The sequence below is a fragment of the Eurosta solidaginis genome, chromosome 4 (assembly GCF_040869045.1).
Source record: "Eurosta solidaginis isolate ZX-2024a chromosome 4, ASM4086904v1, whole genome shotgun sequence".
NCBI lineage: Eukaryota > Metazoa > Arthropoda > Insecta > Diptera > Tephritidae > Eurosta > Eurosta solidaginis.
This window is the reverse complement of record NC_090322.1, coordinates 55,083,430-55,097,223: the sequence shown is the minus strand read 5'-3', so window position 1 is coordinate 55,097,223 and position 13,794 is coordinate 55,083,430.

Here is a 13,794-nt window from a genome sequence, read left to right as displayed (position 1 = left end):
ATGAGTTACCTTCTGATTTGAAAGACTGTGAAAATATTAGTAAGTTCAAAGAAAAACTGTTTTTATATTGTACGTCACTAAATGTGACATGAGTATTTATGTTAATCTCTTATTTTAACCTAAACTAGGTCTTAAAGACCGTAATAATAAATAAATTAAAAAAAAAAAATACAACAACAACAACATCGGGTCAAGTAGGGTATTTGAAAATTGGTTACGTTATTCCGCCAATGCGGAATGTCATTAAGGGAGATAGCAGTTCATTTTGGAGCAAGGTGATGCTAGCCTTGGCATTCATAACCGTTTAAACGGTTAAGCGCCAATTAAGTAAGTAAGGCTTATAATTAGGTTATAATATAGCATACTATTCCTTCATATATGTGATACATAATATGTGTATGTATTACATATGTATATGTATTCCTTATTCTACCTCACTCATGAACCATATAATTTATTTTTTTATTGTACTCAATGTATTATCTTATTATTACGTTTATGTAAGCCTGATTTTGAGTTGGTTTTGTCTTATAAAAAATGGTCTTATAATAAGGCCTTTGTAATTCCTATTTTATTTGACCTGTAAGCCTTATAATAAGGTTGTTACACGCTACCTAATGACTTATGTTGTTGTCGTTGCTGTATTACCGATAAAGACACTCCCCGAAGGCTTTGGGGAGTGTTGTCGATTTTGATGGTCCTTTGCCGGATATAGATCCGGTACGTTCCCGTAACAAAACACCACCGTCAATCTCGGGAACGATTTATATGACCATATTTAACCTTCTAGGCCGTCGCGTTCCATGATTAACTTGGGGTCGCCTGTGCCTCGCCTGCTAAATAAGTGTATGATACATTCATATTTGTAACAGGATTCCCCTCGCGTAGGTGAGGTTGACAATTGGGTTGCGGAAGCTTTGAAGCTATAAAGTTTGGTGTTGCGCTTATCAACCCCTTGACTTATAATAATTCCTTCTATAAGATTTATTTAATATGGGGTGTAAGCCTTATGCATAACGTTATCTTTCGGATAAACCTTAGGCCCGATTACATATAAATAAGGAGTATTATAAGGAATATGCCGTACAACTTATATTTCTTTCAAAATGAAGGCCTGATGTCATAAGCCTTTTGGCCATATTTAACAAGCCTTATATCGCACGTTTTATTGTAAACTGATGTAAATCAAAATTTTGTTTTTTCTAGATTCTGTTACCCTAAAACAGATGGCCGGTGAGATTATGTTCACATACATACTTCTAGGGATAAAACTGGACCCCAGCGGGTTAGGGAACTTAGAATATACCCGCGGCAGGTATGCCTGTCGTAAGAGGCAACTAAAAATACCAAATTGATTCAAGGGGTTGTGTAGAGCAACCCTTTCAAGGTGTTGGCAGCGCAATATATAGCTTCTCCAACCCAATTGTCAGCCTCACCTACCCGTTGCGAATCCTGTTTCTTCAAAAGCAGAATGGCTTCAAGTGTCTTGGCTACTGGCGATAGGAGAGATATCGGACGATAAGAATCTATGTTAGCTGGTTTCCCAGGCTTTAATAGCGGAACCGCAAAGGCCATTTTCCATTTTTCGGGAATGACGAAAGTGGATAGGGTAAATAATATAATAAAACTTCGTAGGAATTGGTTTAATGCAACAAATAATGCTCTTTAAAAAATGTTAGAAAAATTATAGGCGGTTTTGCACTTTCAGCAGCGATAACATTTTGAGGAAGTGCTGTGTGCGGCAGAAATTGGGAGAATCAACTGACTACTGAAGGAAGAGTATAATATTTACAATGCGTGGTAATATAAGTATCCGCTAAGCACTTGCACTTCAATATGCGTACCAGGTCGATTGTCATGGGAATCATGTGATTTCTCAATTTTATTCGGCTTTTAAACCCTCAACAAGGCCGAACACACGGAGATATACACAGGAAAAGGGAGATGTGAAATGAGATGGAAATACCTGCAGCCCCGCTGCTCAGCAAGCCACAACAAGTACCCGCTGTTGCTCGCGCCCAACGGCGGCAATTCACACGGCTGCTCCCACTCATACCCCCGTCTTCTTCCCCCCTCTTTTCCAGCAGCAATTGTGTAGGTCAGGGAAACAGACTCTTAGCTCTACCTCCCTTTGCACCGTTTGCCAGCACAGAATATATACGTTTGCGACATCCGCCCAATGCAGCTCCTGCCATGGACGGTGGCACTTTCCTAGATGTTCTGGTCTCCGCGACGGAAACCCCCCGACGGGTTTCATTGCGCCATGTTGCAAGGCCGCATACCCAAATACACCGGGTACCCCAATGCCTACCCAAGGACGTCTAGTGCCAGGGCCTCAATAGCAATCGCGTTCTGGCCTTCCACAACCCAGGCGTAGTCACCCGTCACTTACTCCCAGAGTGACGACGTCTCCCCTATGCACTTCATAATTCTGCAGTTAAACTGTAATGGATTAACTGGGAAGTTAACGGAGATAGTAGACTTCATGAAGCGGCACAACAAATCTAGAAATCATCAACATCTACATCCCTCCTGTCACCTGTTGCCCCAGTGGAACCGCCCTGATATCAGCGGCGTACTCACGGGAAACAATCGCATTATCTTGGGCGATTTCAATGCCCATCACGATCTATGGCATTCAAACTTGAGGGTGGACAGTAGGGGTGAGATGTTAGCGGATCAAATAGAAGAAACGTTGTTCTGCACTATAAACGGAGACGCCCCCACACATATGGTAGGAAGCTGTCACAGTTCGCTGGATATTTCAATCGTGAGCGCAGAACTCCCAAACTGCGTCAACTGGCAGCCGATGGTAACATTGGCATCCGACCACCTGCCTATACTTATTTCACTCGAGCGTACCGCCGACTTCATCGTCGCAGAAAAACGCACTTTCATTAACTTTAAAAAAGGAAAGTGGGACAAATACAAATCCTTTACAGACAACCGCTTTGCTGCCCTCCCTATCCCAACTGATGCCCGCCAAGGGGAGCGTGCTTTCAGCAAGGTCATTGAATCTGCCTTGGCTCGTTTCATTCCCGCCGGTAGAATTCCCAAAATTCGGCCCCACTTCCCGGCAGAGGCCGCAAGTTTAGCGAGAGAACGTGACCTTATAAGACAGCTCGATCCCGGCAACCCCCAAATAAGGGATATAAACCAACGCATCAGATTGCTTGTGGATGAACACAAGCGGCCGAATTGGGAGGAGTACCTAAGCGGCTGTAACCTCTCTGCCGGTGTAGGTAAACTTTGATCCACTGTAAAGTCCCTATCGAATCCGTCTAGGCACAATGACAAAGTTTCCATCGCCTTTGGCGATAAAGTGCTGTCGGATGCGAAAAAATGCGCGAGCGCTTTTTTCCGACAATACATAATGCATTCTACGGTCGACAAAAATAGACGGAGGGCCAACAGACACGCACGTAAACATAAGTTCAGCGCGTAACCAATTACCATCACCGCCAAAGAGCGCTTCCCAAGGCAGTCGGTTCTATGTACCGGAGCGACTCGGGATTTTTCCCGACCAAGGACTGTCATTTGAGTGTGACCCCATCTAATTTGTTTCGTCCCTCCCACAAAATGTCATCCTCCCAGCAGCTCCTTGCAGCAGGACTGCTCCATATTCTCTTACTCCGGGAAGGCATCGAATCCAATCCGGGTCCGTCTCCTGACCCCGGTCCTGAGAAATGGTTTTGCTGCATCTGCCGGAAAAGAATCTTTTTCATACTCTGTTCAGTGTGTCTCGTGCAAGGGATGGTTGCATCGGACAGGTTGTTCTTGGTTTGATCCCAAAACCCGACGTCCACGTAACTTTTATAAATCTTTTGTGCCTCCTTGCTGTTCACGCCCAAGGGCGTCCCGTAGTCTATGCCTTAGCGCCCCCCACTACCTTCCAGCAACCCCGCTGCTCGGCAAGCCACAACAAGTACCCGCTGCTGCTCGCGCCCCACGGCGCCAACAACTCAAACAGCTGATACCACTCATAACTACTACCTTCGTAGTAGAGTTGGTAGCAATGCTGAGCATCAGCCTCTGCCCCCGTCTTCTCCCCCCCCCCCCTCTTTTCCGCCAGCAATCGTGCAGGTCAGGGAAACAGACTCTTAGTCCCTACCTCCGTTTGCACCGTCTGCCAGCACAGAATATATAGGTTTGCGACATCCGCCCAATGCAGCTCCTGCCTTGGGTGGTGCCACTTTCCCAGATGTTCTGGTCTCTGCGACGGCAACCCCCCGACGGGTTTCATCGCGCCATGTTGCCAGGTCGCAAACCCAAATCATCCGGGTACCCCAATGCTTGCCCAAGGACGCCCAGTCCCAGGGCCACAACAGCAATTGCGTCCTGGCCTTCCACAACCCAGGCGTAGTCACCCGTCACTTACCCCCAGAGTGGCGACGTCTCCCCTTATGCACTTCAGAATCCTGCAGTTAAACTGTAATGGACTAACTGGGAAGATTACGGAGATATTGGGATTCAAGGGGTTGTGTAGCGCAATATATAGCTTCTCCAACCCAATTGTCAACCTCACCTTCGAGCGGCGAATCCCGTTTCACTAACAGACGAGGCTCTGGCGACCCCAAGCTCCTCATGGAACTTGGGGGTGGGGAGGGAGGGATGGCCTGAAGGTTTAATGTGGCCATATAAATCGTTCCCGAAATGGTCGGGCCAGCACCTTAATGGTGCTGTGTTACCGGAGCGTATCGGATCTGTATCCGACAAAGGACCATCACATCGATAACACTCCCCAAAACCTTCGGGGAGTAACTAATCGCTACAACAACAACAACAACATTACGGAGATATTCGATTTCATGAAGCGGCACAACATCCGCATTGCTGCGATTCAAGAGACTAAACTCACAGCAAGATCTGCATTGCAGACCTGCTCTGGGTATAACGTCCACAGGAAAGACCGCGAGAGCGGAAATGGAGGCGGTCTCGCGTTTATCATACACCACTCTGTGCAATACTATATATTTGATCCTGGCATCGACCGCAGGGACAATGTCTTAGAACGTCAAGGCCTATTTGTCCGGTCAGGCGATGCAAACCTAGAAATAATCAACATCTACATCCCTCCTGCCACCTGTTGCCCCAGTGGATACCGCCCTAATATCAGGGCCTTACTCACTGGCAACAATCGCATTATCTTAGGTGATTTCAATGCCCATCATGATCTATGGCATTCAAACTTGCGGGCGGACAGTAGGGGTGAGATGTTGGCGGATCAAATAGAAGAAACGACGTTCTGCACAATAAACGGAGACGCCCCCACACGTATGGTAGGAAGCTGTCACAGCTCGTCAGATATCTCAATCGTGAGCGCAGAACTCGTAAACTGCGTCAACTGGCAGCCGGTGGTAACATTGGCATCCGACCACCTGCCCATACTTATTTCGCTTGAGCGTACCGCCGACTTCATCGTCACTGAAAAACCCACTTTATAAACTTCAAAAAAGGAAAGTGGGAAGAATATAAATCCTTTACAGACAGCCGCTTTGCTGCCCTCCCTATCCCGACTGATGCCCGCCAAGGGGAGCGTGCCTTCCGTAAGGTCATTAAATCCGCCTCGGCACATTTCATTCCCGCCGGGAGAATTCCCGAAATCCGGCCCACTTCCCGGCGGAGGCCGCAAACTTAGCGAAAGAACGTGACCTTATAAAACAGCTTGATCCAGGCGACCCCCAAATAAGGGATATAAACCAACGCATCAGATTGCTTGTGGATGAACACAAGCGGGCGAAATGGGAGGAGCACCTAAGAGGTTGTAACCTCTCTACCGGTGTGGGTAAACTTTGGTCCACCGTAAAGTCCCTATCGAATCCGACTAAGCACAAAGACAAAGTTTCCATCGCCTTTGGCGACAAAGTGCTGTCGGACGCGAAAAAATGCGCGAGCGCTTTCTGCCGACAATATATAATGCATCCTACCGTCGACAAAGATAGACGGAGAGCCAATAGACACGCACATAAACACAAATTCAGCGCGTCACCAATCACCATCACCGCTAAAGAGGTTGAGGACGCCATTGGTCGTGCTAAACCATCCAAAGCAGTGGGCCCAGACGGCATAGCCATGCCGATGCTTAAAAGCCTAGGGAAAGAGGGTTTCAAATATTTAGCGCATGTCTTCAATCTGTCTCTTTCCACCTTTGTCATACCTGAGAAATGGAAAATGGCCAAGGTGGTCCCGCTACTAAAGCCTGGGAAACCAGCTAACATAGGTGAGTCGTATCGTCCGATATCTCTCCTATCGCCAGTGACAAAGACGCTTGAAGCCATTTTGCTCCCTTATTTCCAAGCAAATTTCCAGCTAGCCCCTCATCAGCATGGCTTCAGAAAACTCCATAGCACTACCACCGCGCTAAATGCCATTAGCACCCAGATAAATTGCGGTTTAAATCAATATCCCCATCATAGAACAGTACTCGTAGCGCTAGACCTATCAAAAGCTTTCGATACGGTCAACCATGGCTCGGTACTGCAGGACCTGGAAGGGTCTACCCTTCCCCCATGTCTTAAAAGGTGGACCGCAAATTATCTGGGTGGTCGGCAGGCATCGGTGCAATTTAGAAACGAAGCATCATTATTTTCGTCTTGTTGTTCGAAAGATATTGCAAGCAATAGTGATTCATATGTACATATATATATATATGTATATATTGTATTTGTATGATATAGGAAAAAAGGTTGAAATCCTTTTAGCCAATTCGTGCTATCGCAATTTCATCTTTATTGCTTTTGTAACCAATTTTCTTAGTACATATTACATATAAGTATCATTATACTGTGCGCATTATCCCAAATTGATGTTTTGTTATACTCAAAATTAAGTTCTACTACAACCACATAATAATTTTGTAAGAGAGCCCCAATTATCGAAATTTGTATCCAAACTTTATAGTCTTAAAATATGTTTTGTGAATGGATAAACAAAAATTCAACCAAATTCTTACTTTGTAGGTAGTATATTTACTATACATAAGTACATTTAATTACATAGTTTTCTTACACATAGCGTTTATAACGATTATCGAAAAAAAGAAACATAAATAATTGTATAATTTGAAATATTACGAGCAAAAGTAAGAGAAAAGAAAAGAACCCCCAACAGAACAAGCTCAGCCAGACTTAAGTATTCATATTAGATTTCGTTTCGATTTCGGCCCAATAAAGTGTGAACCGTTGGATCATTTTTTTTCTCTCACTTTATACACTACACACACTTACATACATTTTCATAGTGTAAATAGCTATTCGTAGTTCAACAATGCTGTAGCCCTGGTTAAGAAACCTGCACTATCTTATTTTTTTTGTTGCATACATACGTTAATATGAATTGTCAATAAATTGTGTATTCTAAAATGGGAATGCTGACAGTCTTTCTGATTTAGAAGGCACTAGGTAAATCAGGTAAGGGGCCACCGAAATATAGGTGCGTCGGTGGCCATGGTTTTTGAGGGTGGGTATATGCACCGGGCGTTGCAACAACACCCGCGGCGCCCCCAAGTTATATTCGGCCCTTTTTGTTTTTCTTATTTTAATTTTCAGCGTTTTTTTTGCATTTCAGCGTTAGTAACCGGCCATGTCCAATTCGGTAAATTTTTTTTTTGCGGTTATTTCTTTTTGGATTTTAAATTTTGAATGTTAACGGGCTGTCCGTGACATCCGGTTCGGCCGGATGTTGTTTTAGTTTGAATTTATAAGCGTTTTGAGTCGGTCTGCGCTTCTGTCGGTTGTTTTGAATTTGACAGCTTTTAGTTTTGATAGGCATGATAAAAAAAAACAAAAAAAAAAAAATAAATGTAAGGCGCGATAACTTCCGAAGAGATCTAAGGCCGAGCTTCTCTTCCAATTTGCGTCGTGCTCCTCTTGATTTTTCCCTACAAATTGGCCGGACGGGACCTACATGTTTTATGCCGACTCCGAACGGCATCTGCAAGGCAGATGAGTTTTCACTGAGAGCTTTTCATGGCAGAAATACACTCGGAGCACTTGCCAGACACTGCCGAGGGGCGACCCCGCTTAGAAAAATTTTCTTCTAATTGAAAAACCTTATTTCTACAATTTTGATGTTGCTTTGTCCGGGAGTCGAACCCAGGGCATACGGTGTGATAGGCGGAGCACGCTACCATCACACCACGGTGGCCGCCAATGATAGGCATGATATGACTTTTTTTTGTTATGGCGCAGGAACAGTAAGGTTGGCAAGGACCCGCCCCAGCCGACAATTACTAGCCACTGTGCACCACCACATCATGCTGACCGCCTTCCTTACTGCTTCCACCGAAAATGCGATACCATAACATAGTTATGAGTGGTAGCGGCCGTTTCAATTTTTGGCGCCGGGGGCGCGAGCAGCAGCGGGTACTTGTTGTGGCTTGCTGAGCAGCGGAGCTGCTGGAAGGTAGTGGAGGGCGCTAAGGCGTAGACTACGGGACGCCCTTGGGCGAACAGCAAGGAGCCACAAAAGATTTATAAAGGTCACGTGGACGTCGGGTTTTGGGATCAAGCCCAGAACAACCTGTCCGATGCAACCATCCGTTACACGAGGCACACTGAACAGAGTATGACCGTCCTAAAAAGATTCTTTTCCGGCAGATACAGCAAAACCATTTCTCAGGACCGGGGTCAGGAGACGGACCCGGATTGGGTTCGATACCTTCCCGGAGAAAGAGAATATGGAGCAGTCCCGCTGCAAGGAGCTGTTGGGGGGATGACAATTTATGGGAGGGACGCAACAAATTAAATGGGGTTACACTGAAATGACAGTCCTTTGTCGGGAAAGATCCCGAGTCGCTGCGGTACATAGAACCGACTGCCTTGGAAAGCGTAAAGGGAAGTGACCTCTAGTAGGTCACATTCACCACTTACCACAGTAGAATTTGTTAAACTACAACTGTCTGTATTTATCATTTAACAATTATTTGTACACTTTTAATTCAGCTATGTGTTCAGAATTAACATTTTTACACTCTAAAACTACAATTAGTGTATTTTGTGTGCTTAGATTCACAGTTCTGTTAAATGAACAATGCATGTTACTGATTGCTCAAAACTTAGCAACACTTAACTTGACTTAGTCCCTACTACTGATACTTAGCATAGACTTGACTTGACTTGGCGTAAACTTGACAACTTAGCCACGATTATACTCCACTTGGCGCATACAACCTGGCATCATAATCAGCGTGGAAATTTATTTTTAAATAAATGTCAATTTGTATGACAAAATGTCAAAATGAAATGGAAACAAACAAATGGCATCTCAAAATATAAACGTCACTTAGAACTTACATAGAAAATCAAAATTCAACAGACTTCTAAGTCAAGTTAAGTGTTGCTAAGTTTTGAGTAATCAGTAACATGCAATGTTCATTTAACAGAACTGTAAGTGACAGTTCTCAAGCCAAGTCAAGTCTATGCTAAGTATCAGTAATGGGCCCTTTAGAAGTCTGTTGCATTTTGATTTTCTATGTAAGTTCTAAGTGACGTTTACATTTTGAGATGCCATTTGTTTGTTTGCATTTCATTTTGACATTTTGTCATACAAATTGACATTTATTGATTATGATGCCAGATTGTATGCGCTCATTGGAGTATAATCAAGACTAAGTTGCCAAGTTTACGCCAAGTCAAGTCAAGTCTATGCCAAGTATCAGTAAAGGGGCCTTACGCCAAGTCAAGTCTATGCTAAGTATCAGTAATGGGCCCTGAAAAAAGCTTAACAAGCCAACCTAATATAAACGCACGCAAGTCATTTTCAGTCACAAATGTCTCATGCACATACAACTTGTATGAGAGCAACCCAAACTGAATTTGCTGCGTGAAAACCTAACTCGATTTCCAATTTTTGTTCTGCGTGACATTTATAGCGTTTTTTTCTGGCTATAGTGTTACGCTTTTTGTGCGCCGCGCAAGGGTTGTTGTTCTATTCTAAAAAACACGCAACGCCTTTACGGGGTATTTCGTTCTTTTGTGAAAATTGTTGCCTGCTCGCAACGCAAAAGCAGTACACTTTTACCCTGTATAAAATGGCGGTATGGCAGTGCAACTCTGTGAAACTCTCAATTCGCTCTTGAGTTCCGCATATACTCTGTTAGTATGAGTGCATAAATCACCAACCCAGATTGCGCATTCACGAGTTCAAAATTGCTTCGTTCTGCGCATCTACGTCACAGTTGACTGTTTGAGCGAATGAAAAAAAGAGCGAAAAAAAAGAGCTAAAGGAAAATGACGTAAGAATTGCCCATAAAAAAGAGATTATCTAATGTTTACATGCGCAATGCGATATCTTCTTGTGTGATTTGTGATATGAGTGAATATGGTGAGATGAAATGTTCCTTGTATGCACTATAAATCATAGTACAGGTCTACAGGTAGGATATGCAGCAGCACGCACATACACAGCCACGCTCACCTGATAAAATGCTTGTTCTTGTTCGTATTTTTTGTGGATGTTATTTGGCACTGTTGTACTTCTTAGGTCCAAGAAAAGTGTAGTAGCTGCTAACGAAAACTGCGTAAAATATTTATTGTAAAATTACAAAGAAATATCCTTATTTACTTTCAAACGAGCACTTAATTACATATCTCTTTAAATCCATATGTTTTGGACAATTTTAATTAACAAATTGTGATACTTTATTACCGGGGACGATTGCTAAAACACGACCAAAACCGTCGGGGGAGGTATTAATAGACGCGGTTTTGCCTCGCTTCCAATAACTCGAATACTTTTTCGCCTTTGGACTATTGATAACATGACAAAACGCGTCTCTTCATTCCTCTTTCCACATTTTTGGACGGGTTATTGTACTAGACCTCGGTTTAAAACTGTTTTTCGCGGAGAACTTTTGAACGGGTACAAAAACTTAGCACCCGTGTTTGTATTCTTAATACTGGAATAACTACGCGTCCTCGGATACCCCTATTCAAGACTTTTGTATAATTTTCTGTAGGACCCATATATGTGCACTACATTTTCATACTAAATTCGTTCAAAAAAATTTACCATCACATCAACCCATATCTGATATTCCGCTCCTTTTTTTGTTTCCCTGCGTCGCTTTCAACGACAGCAACCCCGGTAATTTTGACACTTCGTTCAGTGTCAAACGCATGTTCCACGCACGTTCCACTGAGCTCCACAATAGTTTAACACTGACCGAAGTGTCAAACGGCACTGTGTTAGAAAGAGGAAGGAATTTTTTCCTTCTCATACATATCATACTTGTAAACCTGTACTATCCCTGCAAAAATCGTGTAACCAAAAACGCACACAGCCACACGAATTTTTGACAGGGGTGACGATTTGGAATGAAAAATTGTGCAAATGAAATAGCATGCTGACAAATTTTGCTTTCCCACAATGTATCGTGCTCTCTCGCACCTATTATTTTCATAGGGATAGCAAAATACGTCATTTTTGCGTGCGAAAAATCCGCCATTTCTAATTCTGCAGAAAAGTGGAAAATCATTCCTTCCCTAACCCCAAATGTGAGTGGACGTGTCTGCGCGCTAAAAAACAAAATGGTCAAATAAAAAAGCAATAGAGTGCCGTTTAAAATTTTGTAAACAAGGAAAAAAAAAAATAAATATTTTGTGTCGAATTGCGATAAAGCTGCATACAAGCGTAAAGAAACGAAAACAATTAAGGTCCTATGGCAATGACTGTGATAGAATCAAAAGTGCACGTGGAAAAAAAAAAAAAAAGTAAATTCGTCTCTTCTAAGTGCTAATTGCAACAAAACTTTGTGCATACAAACCTCAGGTGAGTTATCTGTTTGGCCCAACCCAAACTGTGCTTAGCTGGTGGACCAGGACATCAGGTACTTGGCTCCATTTCCATTATGTTAAACCTAAACGCAAGGAAAAATAAACCTGAAGCGGCGTCCTCGTTGTCTAAAACGACGGCGTCACCGGGTAAAGACAATTTTGTATCGATGAATACAAAAACTAATAAAAGAAAAATGGAAAGGGAACCAAAGATGATCAGAATTGTTAAGATGCAGGATTTTACTTCAGTAAAAGCCTCCGTAGCATCCAACGAAAAAAACAGTGAGGTTAGAAAAAGCTAGAAGAGAAAACAAAGGACATGATGGCTGCCACCATTAATAACGGTACACAAAATACAAAACCAAAAAGTGCAGATACAGACATAGGTGACACGAACAACGGACCTAGACAAAACGAAAACACAAATACACATTCATGCGCAGAACAGGGAAGTACAGCCGCGGAAACCATTTTATACCCACATGAATATACAGGCACCATTTTTGTGCTTGTTGACTCATCTGTGTGCGCAGAAATGACAAATGAAAAAACCACAAATGGTTTAAATCTTTTCAACATTTTAAAGCACATGAAAATAAGAGACATTGACCTTATTTATGCCTTAGGTAAAACTCTATACAAAATTTTGTTCAAAAGCGCGGCCGCAGCCAACAACTTTCTTTTAAACGCGAAGGTGAAAAAAAAGAACCTGAAAGCATTTGTGCCTAGATCAGCCTTCGAAACCTACGGAGTAGTTAGGGGCATTCCTACAAATTACGATGATAATGAAATAAAACTTCATGCACAATCCTCAGTGCCAATCAATTCAGTTAGGCGGTTTATGCGGAAAAACCACGACGACAACACCCTGACAAGTACCAAAACAGTTAAGCTAGGTTTTATTGGTAAAGACATACCAAATGCGATAGTTATAGACTATGTAAGACTCCCAGTCGATTTTTATATCCCTCCCCTGCGCCAATGCCTAAAGTGCGGTAGGCTTGGCCACATCAAAAAGTCCTGCAAATCCAAAGAGAGGTGCATCAACTGCGGCCTCCCAGAATGTAACGAAGACACGTGCGTCACAGACCATATTTCAACTGACAAGGCACAATGCATAGCATGGCAGAATGAACAAACCATAAACTGGGTAAAAAACGTCTCAAAAATGTCTAGGCGTGAAACGCTGGAAACGTACTTCTCGGACAGGCGCAACCGCTTTGACATCCTAACAAGCGACGACGAGGAATTTCCGAAACTCCCGGACACAAACAACACCAAAAAAGACAGGGACCGAACAATAAACAGGAAACTTACCAAAATCAGATACAGCACCATTGCATTAAAAGGTAGCGCGGAGGGAAAAAGCAAAAGACCGCCCAACGAATATAGGGAAAAGACACAAACGGAACCAGTCTACAATACACCAGAATACCTTAGGGGAAGGGTTACAGAAATAGAAAGTCTGTTCTCGAACTACTGGAAATTTTACAAAAGGAGGGGGTTAGGGAACATCTGGGAGGGGCCTTAGATAAACTGACCAAACTGAAAGAAAAATTTCATGCCAATGCACTAAACGAGGACATTATAGCTATACAAACAGGGACCGTAGTCCCACTAAACTAAGACATCATGACTGACGCAATGAAAATTATGCAATACAACTGTCAATCCCTTAAGGCAAACATTAATACAGTAGAATATTATCTCAATCACAACGAAATAGAGATAGCCTGCTTGAGCGAAGTCTATTCAAACCATAAACAACCACATAGAAACATCATAAACTATAATATTCTCGAAAAAAATAGAAATGACGGATATGGGGGCGTCGCCATAATATTAAAAAAAACAATCAAATTTCATAAAATCAACTACCGTAGTGACAACGACATACTCATTGTCCGCACCACCAACCTCAAACCAAATTTAGTTATATGTGCAGTTTACTTCCCACATTCGATTCTAATAGAGCCATTCAAAGCAGAAATGGACAGACTCCTTTCCTTTCTCGACAACC